Source organism: Vombatus ursinus, unplaced genomic scaffold (assembly GCF_900497805.2).
Source record: "Vombatus ursinus unplaced genomic scaffold, bare-nosed wombat genome assembly UNPS02015255.1, whole genome shotgun sequence".
Classification (NCBI taxonomy): domain Eukaryota; kingdom Metazoa; phylum Chordata; class Mammalia; order Diprotodontia; family Vombatidae; genus Vombatus; species Vombatus ursinus.
The window spans coordinates 22,487,977-22,513,180 of record NW_020955033.1 but is presented as its reverse complement, the minus strand read 5'-3'; the positions used below and the strand labels follow the sequence as shown (position 1 = coordinate 22,513,180).

Below are 25,204 nucleotides of genomic sequence, written 5' to 3'. Positions count from 1 at the left end.
AAGCCTTTCCTGTTCCCTCTTAATTCCAGTGCCTTCCCTCTCCCTGCTGATCAACTCCATTTTATCCTGTATATAGCTTGTTTGTAAAGTTATTTGCATGTTGTCCCTCCTATTAGACTGTGAGTTCCTCGTAAGTACTTTTCTTTATATCCCCAGTACTTTGCACAATGCCTAGCAGGCAGTTGGTGTTTAATACATTTTTATTGACTGACTGACTAGTTAGTGCTTAAAACGCTTTTTCACCACTGACTGACTAGTTAGTGCTTAAAACGCTTTTTCACCCATTCATTCACTTCACACCTTATGCTATAACCAATGATATAAGTATTTTAAAACAAATAAAATCAGAAGAAATATTTATCAGATTAAGAAGAAAAACATTGTTTTACTGGGGACAAATCGTTCTTTCCAAAATGAAAACAAACTGATTTTATCTACAAAAAGTCTCAGAATAATCTAACCAGGCTGAATTTGATACCAAACTCTGTAGGTTCTTCTTAAATGATTTTTGGCCATTGCAATTAATAAGTAACACAGAGGATCTAAAATTTTCATTAGATGCAGCAAAAAGCAGAATTAATACAGGAGAACAAAGTATGGCATAAACTGCTGGTGAAGTAGAAAAGCAAGCTTAGAAGATAACCAGAAAACTATCTAGAAACAATGTAAGACAAAGCTACAATTTGAAGGACAGATCCAAGAAAAGATAACTGAGAATTATAAGCATCCAGAGCATATTTAAAAAGAAAATAATCTGACTATAATTCAATAAATGATTTAAGATAACTTCCCATTTTTCAAAAACAAATGACTCAAATGAAGAAATCCACAGAACTGCAACAAAGAGAAACCTACAAATTCAACTCTGCCTGGCAGATTATGAGACCTCCAAACTATAAAGAAGAAATTATGTAAATTGAGAGGGAAAAGAGACATCACCTACCAAAGAGCAACAATCAAGCAGGTCTGAGTAGACCAGGAGGGAGGCTTTACCCCTCCCCCTCCTGCCTCCCTCTCCCCTCTGGTAGATCCCACCCAGATCCCACAAGGATCTTCCCTCTCCCGACTCCTTACTGTCAATTCTCTTTTCCCCTTTGCCTCTCTCAGTACAACTGAATGGACACCTACTTCCCAATATCCTCCCCTAACACAGAGGCCCTGGAAGAGCCTATCTTTTCTAATCTGACCTGAGGGCCCACTCCCCACTAATATAACTCTCATGGGGTCCTGAGCCCTTTAAGCCTCACTTATAGACTAGTAAGTGCTTAAAGTACTTTTTCAACCATTAATTCACTTCATATCTTATGTTATAAGCAAATAGATCAATGGCATAAGTATTTAAAAACAAACAAAACAGCTCCTGGAACTGCACCCTGAACCCTTCTAGAACCCAGCTGTGGGGCAGACACAGCTTCCTGAGCCCAGGGAGTCATCAGTTACTTATCTGTCTGGTAAGATGGAGACAACAAAGCTTTACCATCCGCCTTCCCTCAGCACTCTAAGGTCCATCATGCTTTGGACTTGCCCATCCACTGGGTACATTGCCCACAATGCCCTCCAGAATCCCCAGGATTGCCATTTGTTCTGCTACAAAATCCTAATGTTCACAAGGGCTTTCCATCTGCTTTGTAGCTGAACTCTCCCATATGTAATCTCTCTCCCATCTTGCTTTTCTACTTCTATCCTCAGCACTCTGTACAATGGTTAACATATATATGTGCTTAATAAGTGCTTTTTCATTTGTTTACCAGATTTTTCTACCAAAAAAAACAAAACAAAACAAAACAAAACTCTGTCCAACACATTTATCCATGACTCAGCACAGATAACATACTTAAGAAAGTTTTGCATTACATGAATAGGGAGCGGATAATTCATACGTTACCTAGCCTTTGCTAGATAATCACATATATATATGTGTGTATATATATATATATATATACATATATATATACCCCAATTGTAGGTATTCCTCAACTAACAGGACCCTCTTCTCTTCTCTCTATACACTCTGACTTCATCAGTTTCCATGGGTTTAATTATCATCTGTCTATGGAAATTTTACATAGAGAGGTCTATATATCCAGCCCTAGTTTCTCTGAGCTTCAATACTTCATCATCACAACTGCTCAAAAAACACTTTAAAATGGATGTCCCAGAGATGTCTCAAACTCAGTAAGTCTAAAACAAAAGTCATGATCTTTCCCCCCAAAACCATCCCTCTTCTAAATTTTCTGTCCAAGGCACTACCATCTTTTCAATCTCCTAGGTTTGTAACCTCAACATTACCCTTGACTTCTCACTCTCCCTCACCCCATATATCCAAGCAGTTGCCAAATCTACCCTCACAACATCTCTTGCATCCTACCACCCCTTCTCTCCTCATACACCTAAGTTCAAGTCCACATCACCTCCCACCTAAAACTCCTAAATGATCACCCTGCCTTAAGTCTTTCACCATGCAAGTCCATCTTACATTTTATTGACAAAGTGATGTCCATTAACACAGATATGACTATGTCACTACCTTATAAAAACTCAAAAGTGGGCCCCTACTGCCTCTTATGATAAAATCTAAACTCCTCTGTTTAAACTTTTAAACGCTTTCATTATGTGGCCCTAACATATCTTTCCAGGCCCAATGAATATTATTCTCCCTTCCACACCCTGAAACCCAAACAAATTGATTTTTCGTTGCATCTTCACACATACCTTGTCATCTCTCTAGACTCCATGCTTTTGCACTATCCCCCATGCCTGGAATGCACTCCCACCTCATCTCCACCTCAAAAAATCATTCTCTTCAAGACACAGAAGACACAGTACAAGCACTTCCTTTTGTGATCCTCACAACTACTAATGTGTCCTTTCTCAAAACATTTATTTAACTACTTTGAATATATTTGTTCTTTTTCTATTTATTACTTCCATATACTTATATATGTACCTATTATTCCCCACAATGGATCATAAGCTCTGAGAACTGTAACCATTAACAATCTTTTTTTTTTGTATCCCCAGTACCTAACACAATGTCTGGCACATAGCAGACTTTTCATGCATGCTTGTTGATTATCAATGCATTGACTAATTGCCAGAATTAGAAACCAAAACAAAAGAACAACAAAAAAAAAAAAAGGAGCTTGACAGATTAAAAGGCCAAATCTAATGAGATGAAATTTAAGGAGAATAAATGTGAAGTCTTATCCATGGGTTCAAAAATATCAACTTCCCAACTTAAAAATATGGGAGGCCTGGCTAGATAACACAGTGAGTGTTACATGCTCTTCAAAACACTCCAACAAAAGAGTCCTCCTAGCTATGGCCAAAACCTCTCTCCATTTGTGCCCCTGATCTCATTCCCTTCAGTCTTCTCCAGAAGACTGCCCCCTCAATTACACTCTCTTTTTTCTCTCTAATCTACTGGCTCACTGGATTCAAATATATTTAAATCTCCTTCATCTCCAAAAAAAACTTCACTGAACTCTACTATCCCCTGAAACACTTCCTGACAGTATGCTCGCACTCTCCCCTTCTATATCTCTCTGTCTCTCTTTCTTTCTCTCCTCTTTTCTGAAACTCTTAAAAAAAATTCTGTCAATACTTATTGCCTTTGCTTTCCCCTTTCACTCTCACTCCTCAGCCTTTGGAAATCTGGCTTCTGGTGTCATTCAATTAAAATTGATCTCTCCAATGTTCCACAAAATCTTAGCTGCTTAATCTGATGGTCTTTTCTCAGTCCTTAGTCATCTTGACCTCTTTGCTGCATAATTGTATCCCAGACTCATACCTGACATCACTACCTGCCTACAGGACATTTTAAACTGGATGCCCTAGAGACACTGCAAACTCAACATGTCCAAAGAAGAACTCAGTATCTTCTTCCTAGAAGCTACCCTTCTATCAAACTACCTTATTTCTGTCAGGGGCACTACCATTCCTACCAGTCTGCTAGGCCAACAAATTGTGTATCCTAAAATCAAATTCTTCAGGTATACATTGCATTGAGGTACCCTACATTAAGCTCTTTCCCAAATCTGCTATACTCCCCCTTGTATAACATAGTCAACAATAAAGCAGTGACTGTGTCAATGGAGGGCAAATCCTGCAGTTTCTACTACATGAAAAGGCTAGGTCTGTCTTCATACAATAGGCCAGTCTGAAGGAACACAAAGAATATGTTTATTAAGTTCCTACTACATACCAGGAACTTCTTGACTACTCTCCATATCATACTTACTATTGACGGGTATCATACAGGAAGCCTACAAAATTATCAATCTAGTCTTTGCTCATCTGTGCAAAATTGGCTTAGTTTTAATGTGTTTATACACCACAAGAACTACCTTCTACATGAAGCCTTTCCTGTTCCCTTCAATTGCCAGTGTCCCTCAAACTACCTTACATTTCATAACTCTGCATGTATTTTTCTTTATAGTTATTCTGTATACCCTTAATATATCTTTGTTTTCTCCCCCATTAGAATATAACTCCTTGTGTCAGAATTGTTTCATCTATTTTATTTGTTTTTCACAACATCCACAATACACAAAGAAATCCAATGTGACCTTAAAGACATTATGTTGAGGGACTTCCAGGTCATGTGAGCAATAAGATGGCAAACTAAACATTTTTGCCAACCCCCCACAATCTCTTAAACCTCTTCAAAACAGAAAGGATGTGTCAAAGCTTTATAAAGAAATTTCAGCTGTTTTCAGGGTCTGCAATACTCAGAATCCAAAAGAAGGTTAACTCCTCTCCCCCTCCACAAAATCCAGGAACTGGAGCCAAGTTCACTCAGCACTCCTCCCCCACCTTCCACGTTACTGGCAGCCAGGCTGCAGTAGGAGACTCAAGGACACCACACAGGCTTACATCAAAACCCTGCATCTTGTATTATCCTCCCTCTTTCCAGTGTCATAGAGATCCGAAGTCTCCAGGCTACGTAAGTTTGCTTGGGCCTTGATGACCTACTTGGCCATGGAAGCTTCAAGAGTAAAAAGCCAGCTGGGAACTGCAACTGGAAGCCCCCAGCGCCGTAAAGCTCTGACGTGCCAGGGCAAGCAGACTCTGAACTGCGGGGACCAAGACAGAGAACTAAGGAATAAAAGGAGTGGAATAGGTCACCAGTACAGGGCACCCTGTATGTGGGGAACTGTGCAGCACCACCCTAAGCCTGAGGGAAAGAGCACAGCATCCAGTCAGGATAGAGACAGGCTAGTAAACAGTTACTTGCCCAGTGTGGTAAGAGGCTGAGACGCTTTGAGATCCACCCCCTAAGGAAACCACAATCAGAGGGGAGGGACTCGGGAAATAAATGACAAAGAAATAATGGGGGAACAAAGACTGAAAGTACCAAAGATTTCGGGAAGAAGAACTCTCAAAGACCTTAAACATAAAAGAGATAAATCTACAGAAAATACAGTTATAGAAAGAAATATGGCCTCCAGATGATATAGTCAACAAGTTCAGACATAAGTACCACAAAATAAAGGATAATGACCCAACACTTGATTAAGACAGAGGACCCTGTGGAATTTGAAAAGAACATGGAACCACAACACACTGTTCCAGAGTGGTTTAAAAGAGAAATGACAATTATGAGAGCAGAATTTGTGTCCTGCACAGCAAAAATAATGAGGAGAAAAGAAAAACTGAAATATGCAATGGCAAGTCTCACCAAAGGGAAAAAAATAGATTGGGAATGGAAACACACAGAAGGGAAAGACAACTTAGAAGAAGAGAAGCAAAACAAAATAAAAATAAAATACTTTTAAAATATACTCACTATACATGCAAAACATACCTATCTCAAAGAAAGGATGTGCAAAGATAACCTAAGGATCATAGGTCTCCCAGAAGAACACAAGAGGACAAAAAACCTTAACACCAAAGAAGGAAATAATAGAAGAGAACTACACACAGAACTTCTAAACACAGAAACTGAAATATCATTTAAAAGAATTCACAGATCACTTCCAGAAAAAAAAAATAAACACCTAGGGCTTCAAACTCCAAACACATAGTGGTTAAATAGAAAGATCTTAAATACAAAGGGAAGGGCATCAGAATAGTGCAATGTGAGATTTTTCCACATCCACTAGAAAAAGGAGGAAGGAATGAAATAATGTGCTCCAAAGAGTATTGGAGCTCAGGATGAAGCCCAGGGTAACCTATCCTACAAATCTGAGCTCAATTATACAGGACAAAATACGGACCTTCAATAATGAAGAAGAGTTTGAAACATTTTTATAAAGAAAACCAGAACTAAAGAGATTATTTGCTTTCTAAACACCCCAAACAACAGAACTGCAGGAGAAGCAAATAAATACAGCCACTAACAGCCACAGAGTGACAACAGAAAGACCAGTAAAAGACTTCTTTCTAAAGGACATAAAGAGATGCGGGAAGGCAGAAATCTGGGAGATGTAACAGTGAAAGAGTGGACCAGAGCATTATGGACAGAACCTAGCAACACCTTGCCTAAAGGTGAATGTTTCTTTTGGAGGACTACATTACAACATGGGAGGTACATGAAAAGGGAAGGGAACAAAGAGAATAAGGAGTGAGTGATGCGCTGGGGTCAAATCAAAGGTTAGCAATCAAAGAAAGGTAACCTCTCTGGTCTCAGAAAGGGAAGAACCTACAAGGGAGTGGGAAAGGGGAAGGAAGAAGAAGGAATCTTTACTTTGGAGGTAGGCATCCACTGATGAATGCTCTTTTGGGTAAAGGGTGATAAGGACACTAAATGTGGCCTAGGGAACTGGTGCCTGAAAAGTCTACTTGTCCTGGGGGGGGAGGGGGAGTTAGAGCCCCTGGAGGCAACTGGCACCTGGAAGCATGGGATACCTATCCAAACTATCAGAAAAGGAGACAGAGATCTTAAATTACTGATCTCAGCAAAATAAACAGATCTAGCTATAAAGGAACTACCAAAAGCAAACAAACTCGGTATCTGATAAATTCACTGGAGAATTCTATCAAACTTTTAAAGAACAATTAGTAGTCATACTTCACAAGTTATTTTCAAAGACTGAGAAAGAACCCTACCAGAATCCTTTTTATGAGACAAATGTAGTTGTAATTCCTAAACCAGGGAAGGCTAAAACATGAAAAGAAAACTATGGGTCAAAATCACTAATGAGCATTGACTCAAATTTTTTAAAATCAAATCCTATCAAACATGATACAGTGATTTATCCAAGAAATCATTCACTATGATCAAGTGGAATTTATGCCAAGAATACAAGGATGATTCAACAACAGGAAAACGAATAACATAATTAATTATATTAAAAACCAAAACATCCAAAACCACATGATCAACTCAATAGATACAGAAAAAAGCCTTTCACAAAGTACAATACTTTATGCTAAAAATTCTACAGTGTAGGCACTGAACGACTTTTTAATATCATAAAAAGCATCAACTAAAACCAAAAGTAAACATCATATGCAATAGAGATACACTAGAACCTTTTCCAATAAATATGAGTGAAGTAAAGATGCCCATTCTCCCCACTGTTATTTGACATAGTTTTAAAAAATGCTAACGATAGCATTAAGATAACAGAAAGGAATTAAGGAAACAATTGCAGGTAAAGAGAAGATAATTTTATTCTGCCTCCACAACATCCAAGCCACATCATAAAGACAAACAAGCAATGCCCCACATGCCACAAGTTCCCGGTAACAATGGACCATATTGCCTCTAAAAAAACATGTTATGTCTGTCAACGCCACTTCCAGTGTGGCTTCTATCTACCCCCTCTCTTTAAGGCCATTTTCATATATGATTTTAAGCCTTTCCAGCAAAAGTTCCCCTTTCAGAGCTTTTCTCAGAGAATAAAAAAGAAGTTACACTCAAGAATGTGAATTAACAAAGAATACTGAGAATAATTTGCTCTCAAAAAGTTTGAGATAGAAATGAAGACTTTCTCCTTGATTCTCCAGACCTTGTGATTAACTTAAACTAACTGAATATAATTCTTTTTATCAGAAAATGAAATGTTGTAGTGTTTACACATTTTTATTAAACACTAATGAGATACCTACTTGAATTGAGAATTGAACTTGCTAAGTATGCAGACCTTGTAAATCCTCTCTTACCAGCAAGTCCAAGTGAAGAAATGATTGACTCTGGCCCAAAGCCTTTCTGAAATCCCATTTGAAAGAGGAAAACTTGTGAATTAAAGTTTCACCTTTTATCAAACAGTTACTGAACACCTACCATATGCAAGGCCCTATACTCATGCTGCTTCAGTTTTGTGGCAAAGACCAGGCTAAAATGAATCAGAACTAACGTTAATTTTGAAGATTGCTCAATACAATTTTAACAGCTGCTTTTATGTCTTAAACCTAGTTCAATTTCCAAAGACTCAGAGTAGAGAATTTCTATAAATGGGCCATCTAGAATAATGTAATCAGTCCTTTTCTTCCACTGAGGATAACAAAGAACCAAAAGATTAACACTGTATACTCTTACAAATTTTACCTAAAATATAAGTCACCATCCTTGAAGCATTAAAAGCTTAAAAACTTAAGAGCTATACACATTTCTACAGTACCATTTTAATTATACATCATAAATTAAAAACTAAGCTTTTGGAATTACCAAATTGGTCATGTTGTATTATCATAACCGAAGGACATATGATTATCAAAAAGAGATACAATAATAAAATACTGCTCATTCAACATGCTGAGTTCATACTTGTTATTAGATGTTTTAAATAATACACAAAAGTACAGTGCTTTGGGAATTTAGAGACATAAGAACAATTAAGTATTCTAATGAGAAAAACAAATGCACTTGACATCTGAATACTTTTGAATACATAACAAACTAATGTTCATGAGAGAACACCAGACATCTATTTTTTGATGTTTACATATTATTCAATTTTTTAAAATGTATTAAGCACCCAATTATGTATAAGGGGAGAGTTAAAAATGAAGTAATTCCTGCCTCATAGACTTATACTCGACAAGGGTTACGGTATGTAGGTTGGGGTAAAATACAAGGTACTTTGAGTAGGAAGAGAATCATGACAAGTGGGATGCGGAGAATTAGGGTAGCCTCCATGTAGGCAGTGGTACCTGAGCGGAGCTTTAAATGAACCTGAACAGATAATGAGGAACTGCATTCCAGTAATGGGGAACAGCTTGTGCAAATGTAATAAGCCAATCTGGCTGGAATTTAGAGTGCAAGTAAAAGAGTATGCTGAGATCAGACTGGAAAGGTAGGGTGGAGCCAGATTTCTATGACCCTTAAAAGATGTTTGTTTGTTTAGAGAAGGGGGGAGTGCAGCTACACCCTGCTAAAGTTTATATTCTTGTCTATTTTTTGAATTCATTTTTAGTTTTAGTTATAAATTCTCTTCCTCCTCCTTTCCCTTACCCATTAAGAAAAATAAAAACCATTTCAAAAGGTAATGTAAAACAAATTTGCACATAGGTCATGTCCCAATGGGAAAAAAGGCACAGAAGAAAATATGCTCTTTCTGAAGAAGGATAGCACACTTCATCCTGTGTCCTTTGAAATTTTGGTGGATAATTGAGTTGAATGCTTACTCCATCTTTCAAATTTGATTATCTTTACAATATTCCTCTTACTATATAGACTGTTCTGGTTCTGCTCACTTTGTTTTGGCTCAATTCATGTATGTCTCAGTAAGCTTTTCTGAAATCATTCCCTTTATCATTTCTCACAACACAACAATATTACAACACATTGATATGCCTTAACTTGCTCAGCAATTCCACAACTGATAGGCACCCCCTCAGTTCCCAATTCTTTGTCATTATAAAAAAAAAAAAAAAAAAAAGGAGCTGCTATAAATATTTCTGTACATATGGGCCCTTTCCCTCTTTGATCTCTTTGGGACATGGCCCTAGCAGCAGTACCACTGGGAATGTTTGAGTTAATAGCTTTTTGAGTGTAGTTCCAAACTGCTTTCTAGAATGGTTGGGCTAGTTCACAGCTCCACCAATTGTGTATTAGTGTACCTATTTTCCCCACATCTCCTCCAGCATTTGTCATTTTTCATTTTTGTCAGATTATTTGATGGATGTAAGATTATACATCTGAGTTATTTTCATTTGCACTTTTCTCGTTATTGGAGATTAGAGCATTGTGTCATACTACTATCGATAGCCATTTCTTCCTCTGAAAACTGCCTGTTTGACCACTGGTCATTTGGGAAATGGCTCTTTTTCTCATAAATTTGACTCAATTTCTGACATTTTATTTCTTCATTTATCGAAGAAATGTGATGCAATGATTTCTTCCCAGTTTACTGCTTTTCCTATAACTTTGGCTGTACTGGTTTTGTTAATTTATTCAGGGAGTCCAATTATGGCTTGTTCATTTTCTTTTGCTAAGATAAGGGTTATATAAATATTTAAGTATTCTCTTTTCTTTCCTGACAACATAGGCAAATTATATTTTTGTAAACATTCATCCATTTCATTAAGATTGTCAGTTTAATTGCCATATAGTTGAGTAAAACAGTTCCTAATAATTGCTTTTATTTCCTATTCACTTGGTTGTGAATTCACATTTTTTCATTTTTGATACTGGTAATTTAGATTTCTTTTTTATTTTAACCAAAATAGCCAATGGCTTATCTACTTGGTTTTTTAATTAATTTATTTTGATTTATCAACAATCATTTCCATAAGCTTTTGAGTTTTAAATTTTTCTCCTCCTCTCTCCCTGCCTCCATCCCCAAGAGGACTGGCAATCTGATATAGTACTTCATTTTTATTTTAAACAGCTCCTGGTTTTCTTACCAGTCCAATGCTTTTGTTTTACTTTCAGCTTTTTTCATCTCCTCTTTTATTTTGGGATTTCTATTTTGGTGTTTAATTGGGAGGTTTTAATTTCTCAGTTTTTGAATTTTTTAGTTGTATGCCCAATTCAATAATCTGCTATTTCTCTTTAATTGATGTAAGGGTTTAGATTTTTTTTTTCCCCTTATGTACTGCTTTAGCGATATCCTACAAATGTTGGTATGCTGGGTCATTATTGTCATTATCTTTAATAAAATTATTTCTATGATTTGTTCTTTGAATTCTTTAGAATTAAGTTATTTAGATTTCCAATTAATTTTTAATCTATGCTTCAAAGGCCTGTTATTGGATATAATTTTATTGCATAATGGTCATAAAATGCATTTACTATTTCTGCTTTTCTGTATATTTCTGAGATTTTTATGTACTAATAAATGGCCAATTTTTGTAAAGGTTCTACACACAGCTGAAAGAGTATACTCCTTTCTATTCCAATTCAGTATACTCCAGAGATCTATCATATCTAATTTTTCCAAAATTCTATTCATTGCCTTAACTTGTTAATTTTGTGGTCTGAGAGGGGTAAATGGAGGTTCCCAAATATTGTAGTTTTATTGCCTATTTACTCCCATAATTCATTTAACTTTTTCTTTAAGAATTTAGATGTTATCCATTTGGTGCACACATGTTTTATTGGTATCAGTTCATTTTTTGGCACCTTTTAGTAAAATGTAATTTCCTTTTTTGTCTCTTTTAATTAGGTCTATCTTTGCTTTTGTCCTGTCTGAAATCATAATTGCCACCCCTGCCTTTTTTACTTCACACGAAGTACATAAGAGATTCTACTCCAGCTTCTTATTTTAACTATTTTAACTTATTTTAAGTGTATCTTTTTGTTTCAAGTGTGTTTCTTGTAAACAACAGATTTTGTTGTACTTGGTTTCTAATCCATTCTGATATTCTCTTCCATTTTACAGATGAGTTCCTATTTACATTCAGTTATGATTGCTAACTATTCACTTTCATTCTATTCTATTCATTTCTTTTTACCCGGTCTCCTCTTTAAGAGTCTGTTTTGTTTCTTGGCACTCTCACTTAATCTCCTCCTCCATCCTCTTAACCCTTTTCTTTCCTATTTTCCTATTGGATAAGATGAATTTCTGTACCCAACTGTGCTTATCTGTGTTCTTCCCTCCTTAAATCAGTTCAGATGATAACGAGGTTTAAATTGCCAAATTCTCACTCCCCCCATTGTACAAACTCTTTCAAGCCCCACCTATTTGAGAGAGTTTTCCCCATTCTTCATCTCCTTTTCCCCACTCCCAGTGCATTCCTCTTCTTCACCCTTCCATTTGTCTTTTGAGATCAACCAAATATAAAAGATTCATGCCCAGGCTATCTGCCTAATTCTGTCTAGTAAGACCCTTGGTGAGGATAAAGTTCAGGAGGATTACAGGTATCAATTCTTCACATAAAATATAAACAACTTAACCTTTTTTTGGTCCCTCATGATTTCTCACTCATATTTACCTTTTTATGCTTGAGCCTTGTGTATGAAAGCCAAATTTTCCATTCAGCTCTGTTCTTTTCCTCCAAAAAGCTTGAAAATCCTCCATTTAATTAAATGTCCATTTTTCCCCTGTGGGATTGTGCTCAGTTTTGCTGGGTAGGTTATTCTTGGCTCTCATCTTAGATCTTTTGCCTTCCGGTATATCCTATTCCAAATCTTCAGTCCCTCAACATGTAGGTGATGACACCTACATGTTGTGGGATTCTGACTGTGGCACCACGGCACTTGATTTTTTTTTTTTAGTTGTTTCCAGTATTATCTCCTTGATGTAGGCATTCTGAATTTTGGCTACAATATTCCTGGGAGTTTTCATTTTGTGGTTCTTTCAGGAGATAACCCGCCAATCCTTTCAATTTTTACTTCAACCACTGGTTCTAAGTAATCTGAAAAGCTGTCCTTCATAATTTCTTGGCATAAGCTATCTAGGCTTTTTTTTCCATGACTTTTAGGTAGACCAGTGATTCTTAAATTATCTCTCCTCATCAATTTTCCAGGTCAGTAGCTTTTCCTGTCAAATAGGTCATCATATTTTCTTCCATATTTTTCAGTCTTTTTACTTTATTATTTTTTGATGTCTCATGAAATCATTAGATTCCATTTAGATTGTGAGCTCCTTGGGGGCAAGTACTGTCTTTTACCTCTTTTTGTATCCCCAACATTTAGCACAGTGGGCACATATTAGGCACTTAAAAATATTGATTGGGGAGCAGCTAGGTGGTGTAGTGGTTGGAGCTCCAGCCTTGGAGTGAGGAGGACCCGAGTTCAAATCCGGCCTCAGATGCTTGACACTTACTAGCTGTGTGACCTTGGGCAAGTCACTTAACCCCACTGCCTAGCAAAAAACAAAAACCAAAAAAAAAAATGTTGACTGACTGGACAATTCTAATTTTTCAGGAGTTATTTTCTTCAGTTAGGTTTTATACCTCTTTTACCAAGCTGTTAATTCTTTTCATAGCTTTCTTTCTTTTTTTTTGGTTAGGCAGTGGAGTTAAGTGACTTGCCCAGGGTCACACAGCTAGTAAGCGTTATGTGTCTGAGACCGAATTTGAACTCAGGTCCTCCTGAATCCAGGGCCAGTGCTCTATCCACTGCGCCACCTAGCTGCCTCATTTAATAGCTTTCTTGATTAGCTCTCATTTCCTTTCCCACTTTTTTTCTTCTACCACTCTTTTTTGGTTTTTAAAATATTTTTTTCTCTTTTTAAAACCCTTCACTCTTGCTTTAACTCTTCTAAGAATTTTTGTTTAGCTTACAGCCAATATGCATTTCTTCTCTGAAGTTTTGCTTGTACATATTTTCAAGTCATTGTCTTCTATTTTGTGTCTTAACCTTCCCTGTCACCATAGTAGTTCTTTATGATCAGGTTCTTCTTTTGTTTGCTCATTCTTCCAGACTACTTCTTGACTTTGAACTTGATGTTACATTAGACTCTGCTCATTGGGAAGGGGAGGGATAGAGGAGAAGGGAGGGACCCACCCTGTCCTGCCAGGGTGTCCAGCCTGAGGTTCTGTTGCTTTCACAGCTCTATATGGGGCCCTACAAGTTTTCAGCACCTCCAAAGTGGTATGATCCAGGGAGAGGTCTATTCACTGCCCTCCTGATCTGAGCTCTGCAAGCTCCCGACTCAGGTTTGGATTTGCTGGCTTGTATGTGGTTAAATTTCAGTAGACCCAATCACTATTTGCCCTCTGGGAGATTCAGAGCAGGTTCTGCAGGTTCAGAGCAAATGAATTGCTGGCTCCCCTTTGGTCTTGTTTCCTACTCTGGTTTTTCCACCAAATTTCTGTGCTGGGCCAAGGATTTGAACTGAGTCATCTCTCAGTTCCTGAGCTTAAAGCCACATAGTTAAGTTTCTGAAATTTGTTTTAGGTTAAGTACTCTGTTAGGGCGCTGAGCTCAGTTGCAGCCACTCCTCTCTGCCCTGGATCTATTACTTAGAAGTGGGCAGTGGGTGACAGAGTCGGCACATGACATCTGTTCTTGCTCCCAGTGCTAGTTCAGGGGTTCCCTTGGGATCTCTCTGTCTTGGTGCTTCCTGTACTAGTGTTCTCTCTGTCCCTTTACCATACCTGGGCACTGGAATGCTCCTGGTCCAACTGCTGCTACTGCCATACTGTGCTCCTGATCAGCTCCTATCCCAGTGACCAAAGACATTTGTTGTCTTCCTGAGCTGATCTGAGCTAGAAAAATGACTACCTGTGAGTTTTTCTTGGCTTTCCTGATCAGAATTTGGCTTGGCATGTTTTCTAGGTTGTTATGGAGGTGTATTGGCATAGCTAGGCAAAAACACTCTCATTCTGCCATATTAATTCTGTCCCCATAGCCTTTAAAATACCAGGCTGAGAAGACTGTGTTATCCTAAAAAAAGCCACTGAAAACTTTCAAACAGGGGAGCAACATGTCCAAACCAGAGCTTAAAGATTATCTCTTCAGCTATACAGAAGAAGCTGCATGTAAAAAAAACAAAAAAAACAAAAAAAACAAAAAAAACAAAAAACTGGAGTACAGAGAGACAGGAAGCAAAAGAACAATTAGTATGCTATTACCGTAAAAGGCAAGAGGTGAAAGGTGCCTAAATGAAGGTACTGACTGTTTTAAAGGAAAGAAAACCAGAGAGAAGGTGACAGATAGTAGAGATGGTACAAGGAGATAGAACTGACAACTTGGCACCAGACAGTTAAGGATAACTCAGGTTACAGAATAAGTAACTAGACAGCAGTAATTCCCTTGAAAGAATAAAAAGGACAATCTAGAGGAAAGTTTAGAGGGAAAGATGTAGTACCATTTTGGATGTAATTTGAAATGCCAATAGGACATCCAGGCAAAGATGACAGGCATATATCTAGTGATGTACAGAGTTCAGAAGGGAGATAAAAGTAGATATGCAGATTTGGGAGTCATCTGTGTAGAGATGATAATCGAACATAAGAGCTAAAAGGATCACCAACCAAGGGGGTAAAATGAGAAGATAAGAAGTCCTAGAACAGAGCCTTAATAAATACCTATTGTCAAGGGGCAGAAGATTGATGATTTATCAACAAAGGAAACTGAAGCATGGTCAAATAGGTAGAAGAACTTGAGAGAACTATGTCAGAGAAGCCAAGAGGGAATTCTGGATGGAAGTGGTGGGTTGAAAATATTAAAAGTCATATATGGGTCAAGGAGAAAAAGTACTAAGAAAAGAGCCCTGGATTTAGCAGTTAAGAAATCACTGATAATTTTAGTGAAACTTATTTCAATAGAGCCTGCTTTAAGAGACTGGGAAGTGGTTGGCACAGAAGTAGACAAAGCAAAATCAAACAAATTCTAGGAGTTCTGAAGAGAAAAACAAAAGTTATATAGGTAGATATCTTGAGCACATTGTAGGGTAAAGTAAAGATCTTTTAATGTTTGTAAAGAAGGAATTAATAGAAAGGAATGATCAGTAGTACAACCTCCCCAATCAGAGCAGATGTGTTTATTCTGAAAAGGCAAGTGGAATAAAGCAGGACAGAATGGACAAAGTTGTACAGGTGTTTTGAAGTGTGAAATAAGGGAGATGAGGCCGTTTATAACAGATGGTTCTTAATTATTTCAGTAAAGTAGATGAGTTGATCTAATATTGGGCCTATCCTGGCCTATAGACCACAAGTCACCAAACCTGGCAAAAACATGCATACCTAAAAATGAAGGAATATTGAGGTTTCAAATTCTATGAAACTGAAATCAGTCCCTAGAGGACAGTAACAATTGTTATGGTAAATGTAAGGTACAATTTAGGGTAGAAAGGCTAATTATGGTTTAACATGCCTTCCCCCCTCCCCCATCCTACCCCTTATTTCTAAGATAGGTCTTAAGTTAACAAATAACAGAATTTTAAAATTTAAAATTAAAAAAACTTAGCCTCTTTAACAAAATAAAGAAAATTTAAAATGTTAATCAATTTTCAATTCAATTAAACTTTATTCTTAATATAGAATGAACAGTCCTTCAATACTCCTTTGTACCCTTTTAAACACACATAAACACATACATATCTGTCTTTTAAAGATGAGATAGTAAGGAATATAAGCCATAATTATAATTACAGTTTATAAACCTCTGAAAAAAATATTTGATTTATATTATTCTTGATAACATATTAAATAATTCTATATTGTTGTAATATGTGCAAAGTGCCATCCAGAATATCTTCAAAATACAGATTCTTCTCTAGGCACTTATCACTATTTCTTTATTGAAAGCAGTTTTATAAAAACAATGAATATTTAATTCTTATAAAATTGTGCAAGATGTACAATGAATCATAGTTTATCATTAATATTAATTTTATCAAGGTGCTATCTGATCATCAAAGAAGATTAACAGCTTTCCTAAGTCAATAAGTAAAGGAATGGATACAACTGCAACTTCTTTCCTTTTTTCTCCATTCTGACAGAATTGTTAATTACTGACCCTTTCTTTTAAAGTTCAGGTCAGTTATTGTCTTCACAAAACTTTTCCCGGTTCCCCTAAATAAGAGATCTTTTCTTTCTCAAATATTTTATAACATTTCTCCTGGTATGACTTCCTCAAGCAAGTGTATTTTGCTCAATTTTTTTATTTTCATTTTTTTGCGTAGGCCATCGGGGTTAAGTGACTTACCCAGGGTCACACAGCTAGTAAGTGGTGTTTGAGGCCGCATTTGAACTCAGGTCCTCCTGACTCCAAGGCTGGACTTCTATTCACTGCGCTACCTAGCTGCCCCTTTGCTCAATCTTTTAAGTGAATTATACAGTCAAATAGAAATGAACTATTCTATCACTGATTCCATTTCCATATATTTGAATTTTTATAAACTAAATTTCCTGCAAAATATGCATAGAACAGGGATTCTAATAGATCAGAATTCTCAGCCACAGCAGAGTTTCAACATGTGAAATCATAAAAAACATGGTAGTTTTATTTTTGTGGGCACCTCAAAACAAATATATTTCAATTAAAAACATTAGAGAATTTAAGTAGCATAAACTACTTAAAATAGGGATTGGTTTTATTTTTTTTAAAACAATAATACTAAAGTAATGTAGTTCATTTGTTCTGGGCATTTTTTTGTTGTTTTGTTTTATTTTACAAACTTTCAAGCTGCAATTCTTCAGAGACATGCAAGCTGAGGGAAAGGAAAGAGGAAGAAAAAGGAAGATGTTGGCTGAAGGAGTCACAACATCAGCTAAAAGGCATCAGAGCTTCCCACACTACTAGAAGGTTTTGCTTATTCAACAAGTTATTTACAGTGTATCAGAGACCTCAAGACTCCACAAAAACTGCATTCATACCCAACATTTACTTTAACTAAATCCACTAAACTTGTAGGAGTTACCAGATAACAAGCCGAAATGTAGTTGCTGACGTCCATTACTTTGACAGTTCTGGTCTGCACCAGGAAAAATAAAAACTAGAGAACGTTATTACCAACTTCCTCCCTTCTTTCTATAGATTTAAGTACTACTTAAGTAGTTACCACAGGGAGGAAACTGCATATCCCTTAACTCTTTTAATTAGTAATGGTGAAAGCTTTCTTAAGTTTTGACATAAGAACGAGGAATTTCTAGCTAAAATGCTGGTTGTAATACCTACAACAGTATTAGAAAGAGTAATCCAAAAGAGCAATAATAGCGGGCATCTACAAGGCACTTTACCTAGATTTTCTCATTTGAGCTTCAAAACAACCTATTTTAAAGTAGGTACTACAGGAATTACTAGTTTCATTTCATAGATGAGGAAACAAATTTGAAGAGATGAAATAAATTGCTCAGGGTGACATAATTAGTGTCAAAGGTGGGATTTGAATCCAGAGCTTTCTTTACTCTGAGCCCACCCTTATAATATTTATTACAAAATACCTCTTAAGCAAAAAGTATTTTCCAAATCCTGAGTAAGGACAATAAGGCTTTTCCCTCTCCAACAGAACTCACTAATTAACAGTACTGCAGAAGCTAGAGGATGGAATAAATACACACAGAAAAAAAATTACAAATTCATGGTTGCTCTAAGTGACACTTTTTAAGTGAGACAGATTTGAAACCATCAATTGCAAAAGCCTAGTAAATTCATTACAACATTCCAAAGTACGGGTTTAAATTTACAAGTTGTATTGCTAACAGCTCAAAATCATTATCAAGGTCCGGTTCAAAAACAAAAAAAGCCAGTTGCAGGCAAAGTGGTGTAGCTAGTCAAAACACGTTCAAAGGCTCCTTCCAATCCTTCACGTCAGGTCGTTTTAAAGGCATTACCTCTAGTTCCCAGGTACAGAAACAATTCCCGAGGCCGATTTCTCGTGGCTGCGCTGCCGCCGGTCCTCACGGTCCCCCAGGTCCCCCCTCCCACCCCCCTTGAATCCGCACGAAAACCCTGCTCCCAGCTGGACCGACTCCTGGGTCCGAAGTGAAACTGGTCACATGACTAGCTCCTGACTCCGCTGAGCGAAGCATCAATCTTCAGACCGGGAAGAAGCGGAAAGTGGTGGCAGCCGCCCCCTCCCCCGCCCCGGCCCCCTGCACACAACAACAAACACACGCCCGTCCTTAGATCCCGCCAGGAGCCGCAAAAGATACTAACCGCTGGCTACTTTGGGCAACTAACTTCCCGCGGCGCGGCTGGGCGCAGGTGGCCGAGCTCAGGTGGAGAGCGATCAGGTGGAGGCGCGGGCTGGAGACTGACCCCCGGGGCGGAGACCGGAGGCTGGACAAAGAGCGGGAGTGGGGGAGGGGAAGGGGGCGTCACTGGGGACGGCCCGACCGACGGACGCCTCCCTGCCGCTTGCCCCCTCCCCGCCCCCCGCCTCGCCCCCCCCACCTGTGGAAGGCGGTCGGCCTGCAGTCGCTCCCAGCACACTCAGAGCGAGGTCTCCCCCAGGCTGGGGCGCCAGGGCTCACGTGGCTGGGGATGGCGGCTCCAACCCCAGCCGGTTCAGTCTATCTGTCCGTCCCTCCCTCCCTCCCTCGGCCTCCGCGCACGCGACTCGCTCCCTGCACGCGCACCACAGCCTCGCTCCCGCGGCGCGCGCCCTGCAGCCTCGCGCACGCTTCCCAGAGCCCCCTCTATTGTACCCCAGCAACACCTCGCGACACGTGACAGGCCCGGCGCTGGCGGAACTGGGAGCGCGTGCTCGCGCGGGTCGTTCCGGTCCTCCGTGCACTTGCCGCCTTAGACGATCCCTTAGGTTATGGAAAGAGGACCAAGCTTTGGGGCGCTGCTAGACCGCACCCTAGGGGAGGATACACTGACCCCAGGGGAGCTGTCCACTGTGGGGAACCTAGGAGGACTGTGGACTAAGGCACAAACCCAATAGGATGGCGTGTTGCATCCAAATGGGAATTCAATGCTGCTTGCGGTTCCTAACGCTGTCTTAAAACGAAGGCTGCTGTCATTAAAAAAAAAAAATATTATCTGGGCAAATCATTTCCCCTCCCTAGGCCTCAGTTTCTTCATCTGTCAAATGAAGGAGTTGGACCAGAAGATGGCTTTCCAGGCCCAGATCTCTGATCCTCTAATTGTAGTCTTTCAGCAGTAGTGTTCTGGGAGAGTAGGCTTGAGTGTGGAAACTCAATTTCTTGGAACATCCTACCACCCTACCATTGTTATATCAAATAGGAAAACTAGTTCTGTCTGTACCAAGTAAAGTGATCTGTTTGGTTTTGCTTTGTATAGCAAAGGAAAAACAAAATGTAAACAAGTATGACAACAGAGGAAGACTAAATTATCATTTTTCTCCTAAGGGAGTTGATTACAAAGCTGAGCTCAACTTCTTTAAATTAATACATTTTTGAAAAGAAACGTGGAAAGCATTAAACTAGGAGGATTGTATTGAAATAGTACAAACATTTATAAACTTTGAGATTTGGCAGAAACATAAATACAAGTTAAGTATTCTCCCAGCAGTGCATTGGCTATATACTACATGTAACCATAATTACTAATAATAATAGCTACCATTTATATAGCACTATGTGCTTTACAACTGGCATCTCATTTAATCCTCATAACAACCCAACTCACAACAAAGACAAAAGGGTTAAGTGACTTGCTCAAGGTCACTCAGCTTGTGTCTGAAACCAGATCTGAACTCAGGTCTTCCTTACTTCAGAAAGTGTGTTCTGTCTACTTCAACTCCTACTAATGTCATAATACAGTGTTTTAATGACTGGGAACATAGCAGCTTTCTCTTCCTATTCCTTCATACTACCTGTTAAGAGTAAACATATTTCTGAAGCCAAAGAAAAACAGACAACTGAGACAATTAGGAGGATAGTTTTCTTCCCTATATTTTCTAGACTGTCTCAGTTTATGGTTTTGAAGATTTGACTAGTGGAAACTTGGTCAATTTAATTCATTGAATATTTATTATGACAACTGTGTGCAAATTATGTTTTAATTGATCAACAGTGTCTCTGGTCTATTCTACCTGTCATCAAAAAATGACGCAGAAGTATCAGTTAGTTTAGAAATAGGTAGGAATGAAAGATATATAAAGAGAAAAGGGTAAGAGAAAAATCCTTCTCTTCCTCCTCAGCTTATTAAATAATATTTCATATTAAGCATAGTTAGACACACTGGGTTAAAAACAAATCCAGGGGCAGCTAGGTGGTGCAGTGGATAGAGCATCAGCCCTGGATTCAGAAGGACCTGAGTTCAAATCTGGCCTCAGACACATAAGTTGTGTGACCCTGGGCAAGTCATTTAATTCCATTCCCTAGCAATAAATATTTAAAAACAAATCCAGATGATATGTCCTTTACTTTCTACACTATGAAATAGGTTACACTTAATTTTGATACAAATTGCTTAGAATTATACTTTTGAAGAATAGTCAGAATGCTTATAGTCAAGGCCAGCTCCATCCAAGTAAAATAGGCATTAGGTCAGGCATAACAAATTAATAAAATGTGTGGTTGACTGTGATAACGTTCTATAACTAACTACATTATCCACTTAGAACTATGATAAATTATATATATATACATACATATATACACACATACATTAAGTACAGTTTAAACTCTTTGAGAGCAGTTACTGTTTCACTTTGATCTTTATATCTCTAACACTTGTCAAAGTCCCTTGCATCTATTAATTTGATATTAAGTTGACATAACTGTTTAACTAAATTGATATTTGGAGAACGTTTAACTGCCTGGAGAAAAAGAAACCTCAGAGCCCATGCCTTAGCTTATCTGGGAAGCCAGAAATGAAGTTGAGAATAAAGATAATGCAACTCTAACTTTTTACGCAATTTCTTCCATTCGAAATGCTATGTGTATTGTGTTTGACAATTGTCAATGAAATTTGCATAATCAATTCCCCTTAACTATTTTTTGTCCCAAAATTCCCATCCAGAAGATGAAATTCTCTTTGGGAAAAAAATAAATAGTTAAAGACTTCTGCTAGAGCTCTGTGATCTATTATTGTCTTCCCATACACTCCCACACAGAGGCCGTATCCTTTTGCAAATCTTTCTGTTACCCTGACCAGAACCTTAAAAGCCTTTAAAAAAAAAATGTTTTTCGGACTTATCATATGCCTCAGTTCATACTAGTTTGAGCCTTCCTGATTATACTTAGAGCACCTTGCTTCTCTTTCCTATATGTCTACAGTTTATTGCCCTCATTTCTATCTCTCGTGTGTGTTTTAAAAATTTTAGTCTGCAGATGTTCATCTGCATAGATTCCTTTAAGAACATCCTTCTCTTTTTCCTTATCACTTTCTATCCTCTGCTAAACTTGCCCTTTACTCTCAAACCTCTATATCCTCCATATTTTATCACTGAACTCTTTGAAATGCAACAAGAAGTAGTTATCTCAAGATAATGAAGCACTGATAACACTCTCTTCAATCCTTAAATCATAGTCCTCAAACTTACCTTGAGATGATAAATATAAAATTGACTTTCAGTCCAGGAGGGACCTACATTCAAATCCTGCTTCCAACACTTAGTAGTTGTGTAACTATAAACAATTCACATAATCTTTCTAAGCCTTGGTTTCCTCATCATAAGTTGAAAATAATAATTAATTGCCTCCAAGGGTCATTTTCTGAATATTACTTAAATCAGCATATGTGAATTGCTTTGTAAACATTAAAAAAAAAACTATAAAAGTTTCAGCTATTGAAATAGCCCGGGAATAATTAGTAAATTAATAAAAGTATTACTTTTCATGCTTTCAAATGCTTTGAACCAGTTCCTCTAAAACATGAGACTTTTTAAAGAGAACACTATTCAAGTACTTGGAGAACAACTAATCTTGCCCCCAGCAGAATTTGAAAAATTATATTTAGTTAAATCCAGGAAGCCTTCCATAAAATTTTCAGAGATGAGATGACTAAATCTTAGGAATTATATTAGCATGCTAGGAACACTTTGGTTCAGGAGTACTTTGACCATTCCCATTTTCCCACAATTCCCCTCAATTCCTTGCAAAACCCAGTACCTGTTGCTTGTATCCCCTTCAATGTTGTCCCTAAGCCTGAAACAACCCACAATGCTTCCCCAGTTTTTTGGACACTCCCTACGTATCAGTGTATCTTTGAAGTACCAGTAAAAATATACTTTACACTTGTTATTTGAAAGGAGGATTTTATAGGCTGGGACTTTGAGGAGGGTTGGAAATAATGACTGGCTAGAAAACTGGCTGAAAAGTAGGTCAAGGGTCACCAAGCAAATCCACATAAATTGCTGAGGTAAAGGGAAATTAGATGTTCCATGTGCCTGCATGTATTGAGCTTGGTGATTACTGTAACATCTGTAGAGAATAGAAATGGTACCAAAAAACTGGAGGAAAGCAAACATTTTCCCCATTTTAAGAGAGTAAGGAAAAATGGGCACTAGAAGTGGAAGACCAATGAGCTTGACATATATCCAAGAAAAGTTAAAAATAAATGAATAGTTGGTTGGTGAGTACTTAGATGAAGAAGCAATTATCAGTAGGAGTCATCATAGGCTCATTAATAAAAGGCTTGCCAAACTAAAATCATTTCATTTTTCAAAGGACTACTAGACTCATAGATTAGAGAAATGTTCTAAGTATAACAAAACATTTTATTACAGCTATTTTAAAATAGAATAAGCCTTTTTTCATTTCCAAGCAAAGACTAGACAACCATATGTCAAGATTAATGCCTTTGGGTACCTAAAAGAGATTAAAGGAGGAATAGGACTAATATTTGTAGCAGCTCTTTTTGTGATGCCAAAGAATTGCAAATTGAGGAGGTGCCCATCAATTGGAGAATAGGTGAACAAGTTATGGCATATGAATGTGATAGAATACTATTGCACAGTAAGAAATGATGAAGAGAACAGTTTCAGAGAGACTTGGGAAAACTTGTATTAACTGATGCAGAGTTAAATGAGCAGAATCAAGAGAACAATTTATATAGCACTATTGCAAAAGCAACTCTGAAAGACTTGAGAACTCTTATAAACACAATTACCAAACACAAATCCTTAGGATTTATGATGAAACATAGAGAAGAGATAAATTCAGCAAAGATTGAGTTTGGTTTGTTTTTTTTTAGCATGGTCAATGTGGGAATTTGTTTTGTTTGGTTCTACATACTTATTACAAGAGTTTTGTTTTTCTTCCTTTTTCAGTTGGGAGAGGGGAGAAAGAGATGGCAGACTTTGACTAATTGAATAAAAGAAAAGTTTATTTTTTAAAAAAACCTTGTCAAAGATATATAGTTTAAATAGAAGGTCTTATCAAACTCTAAGCTCTCATATATATATATATATATGACAACAGCAAGAAGTAAGACTAGAAAGGAAAGTTAGGTCAGATTTTAGAGAGTTTTAAATGTCAAGATAAGGAATTTAAACTTTATTTGAAGGCAAAGAGGAGCCATTGAGGATTTTGGAGCCAGTAATAGCAGGATAATATGGTATTTTAAGAAGTGTAATTTGTTAGGAGAGGTGTACTGAATGAATTGAAGAGCATAGAATCCATAGATGAAGAAACCAATTAATATAAAAAATCATATCAAAACAAAAACAAACAAATCCACATAATAGTGATAAGATTACTAAAAAGCCTTTAACAGAAATACAACACTTATTTTGCGGGAGGCATGGAAAGGCCCTGTTTTAATATGATAAGAGTATGCCTCTAAAACTAAAAGCTAGCATTATTTAAAATGGGAAAACACTATGTTTTTCCAATAATACAAGGTAAAGTAAAGATGAGCCCTCGCCACTATTCTTTGACATAGAAACACCAACAGCAATAGACAAAAGAAATTAAAGACAAGAATATTGGCAAAGAGGAGACAAAATTATCCTTCTTTCTAAATGATAATAATGGCATACTAGAGAATGCCAGAGGATCAGTAAATAAATAAATTTGACCAGTAATTTTAGTAAAGTAGCAAGATAGAAAATAAATCCACAACAACCATCAGCATTTCTAACTAACTTTAACAAAAACCAGGAAGAAATAATAGAATGAGATCTCTCACTCAAAATAACTATGAAATACATGAGATATCTGAAAGTCAAAGACACACTTAAAATATATAAAAAACAATAACACTCTTTAAAGCAGAGAGGCCTGCAAACTATCATCCTATGCCAAATTTAACACATCAGCCACTTTGAATGGTAAACTAAAAATGGGTTTTTACATTTTTTAATCAAATTTTTATTTTACTGAAAAGTATAAAGAACATTCTTAGCTACTCGACCTTACAAAAACAGGCAGAAGGCAAGATTTGGCCCTTGGCCAGAGTTTAGTTTGTAAACCCTTTGCTTTAGAGACATAAAGAATGACCTTGCTTAAATCATTGAAGGAATATTTATTAATCATAGTTAGACCACACCAAAATTACTAAAAA

General features: G+C 37.4%; 1 protein-coding gene across 2 annotated transcripts in view; it reads right to left on the bottom strand.

Moving 5' to 3' along the window:
* The window catches only part of LOC114031829 (oxysterol-binding protein-related protein 1), a 305,142-nt gene extending 286,103 nt beyond the window's left edge, over positions 1 to 19,039 (bottom strand). The window contains exon 1 of one of the 2 annotated variants that reach the window (XM_027846969.1): positions 18,941 to 19,039. The gene's annotated coding sequence lies outside the window, so the exon portion shown is untranslated. Of the gene's footprint in view, positions 1 to 18,615; positions 18,691 to 18,940 lie in introns of those variants that run through there. The other variant, XM_027846970.1, reaches the window with a different exon arrangement.
* Positions 19,040 to 25,204: the final 6,165 nt, after the last annotated feature.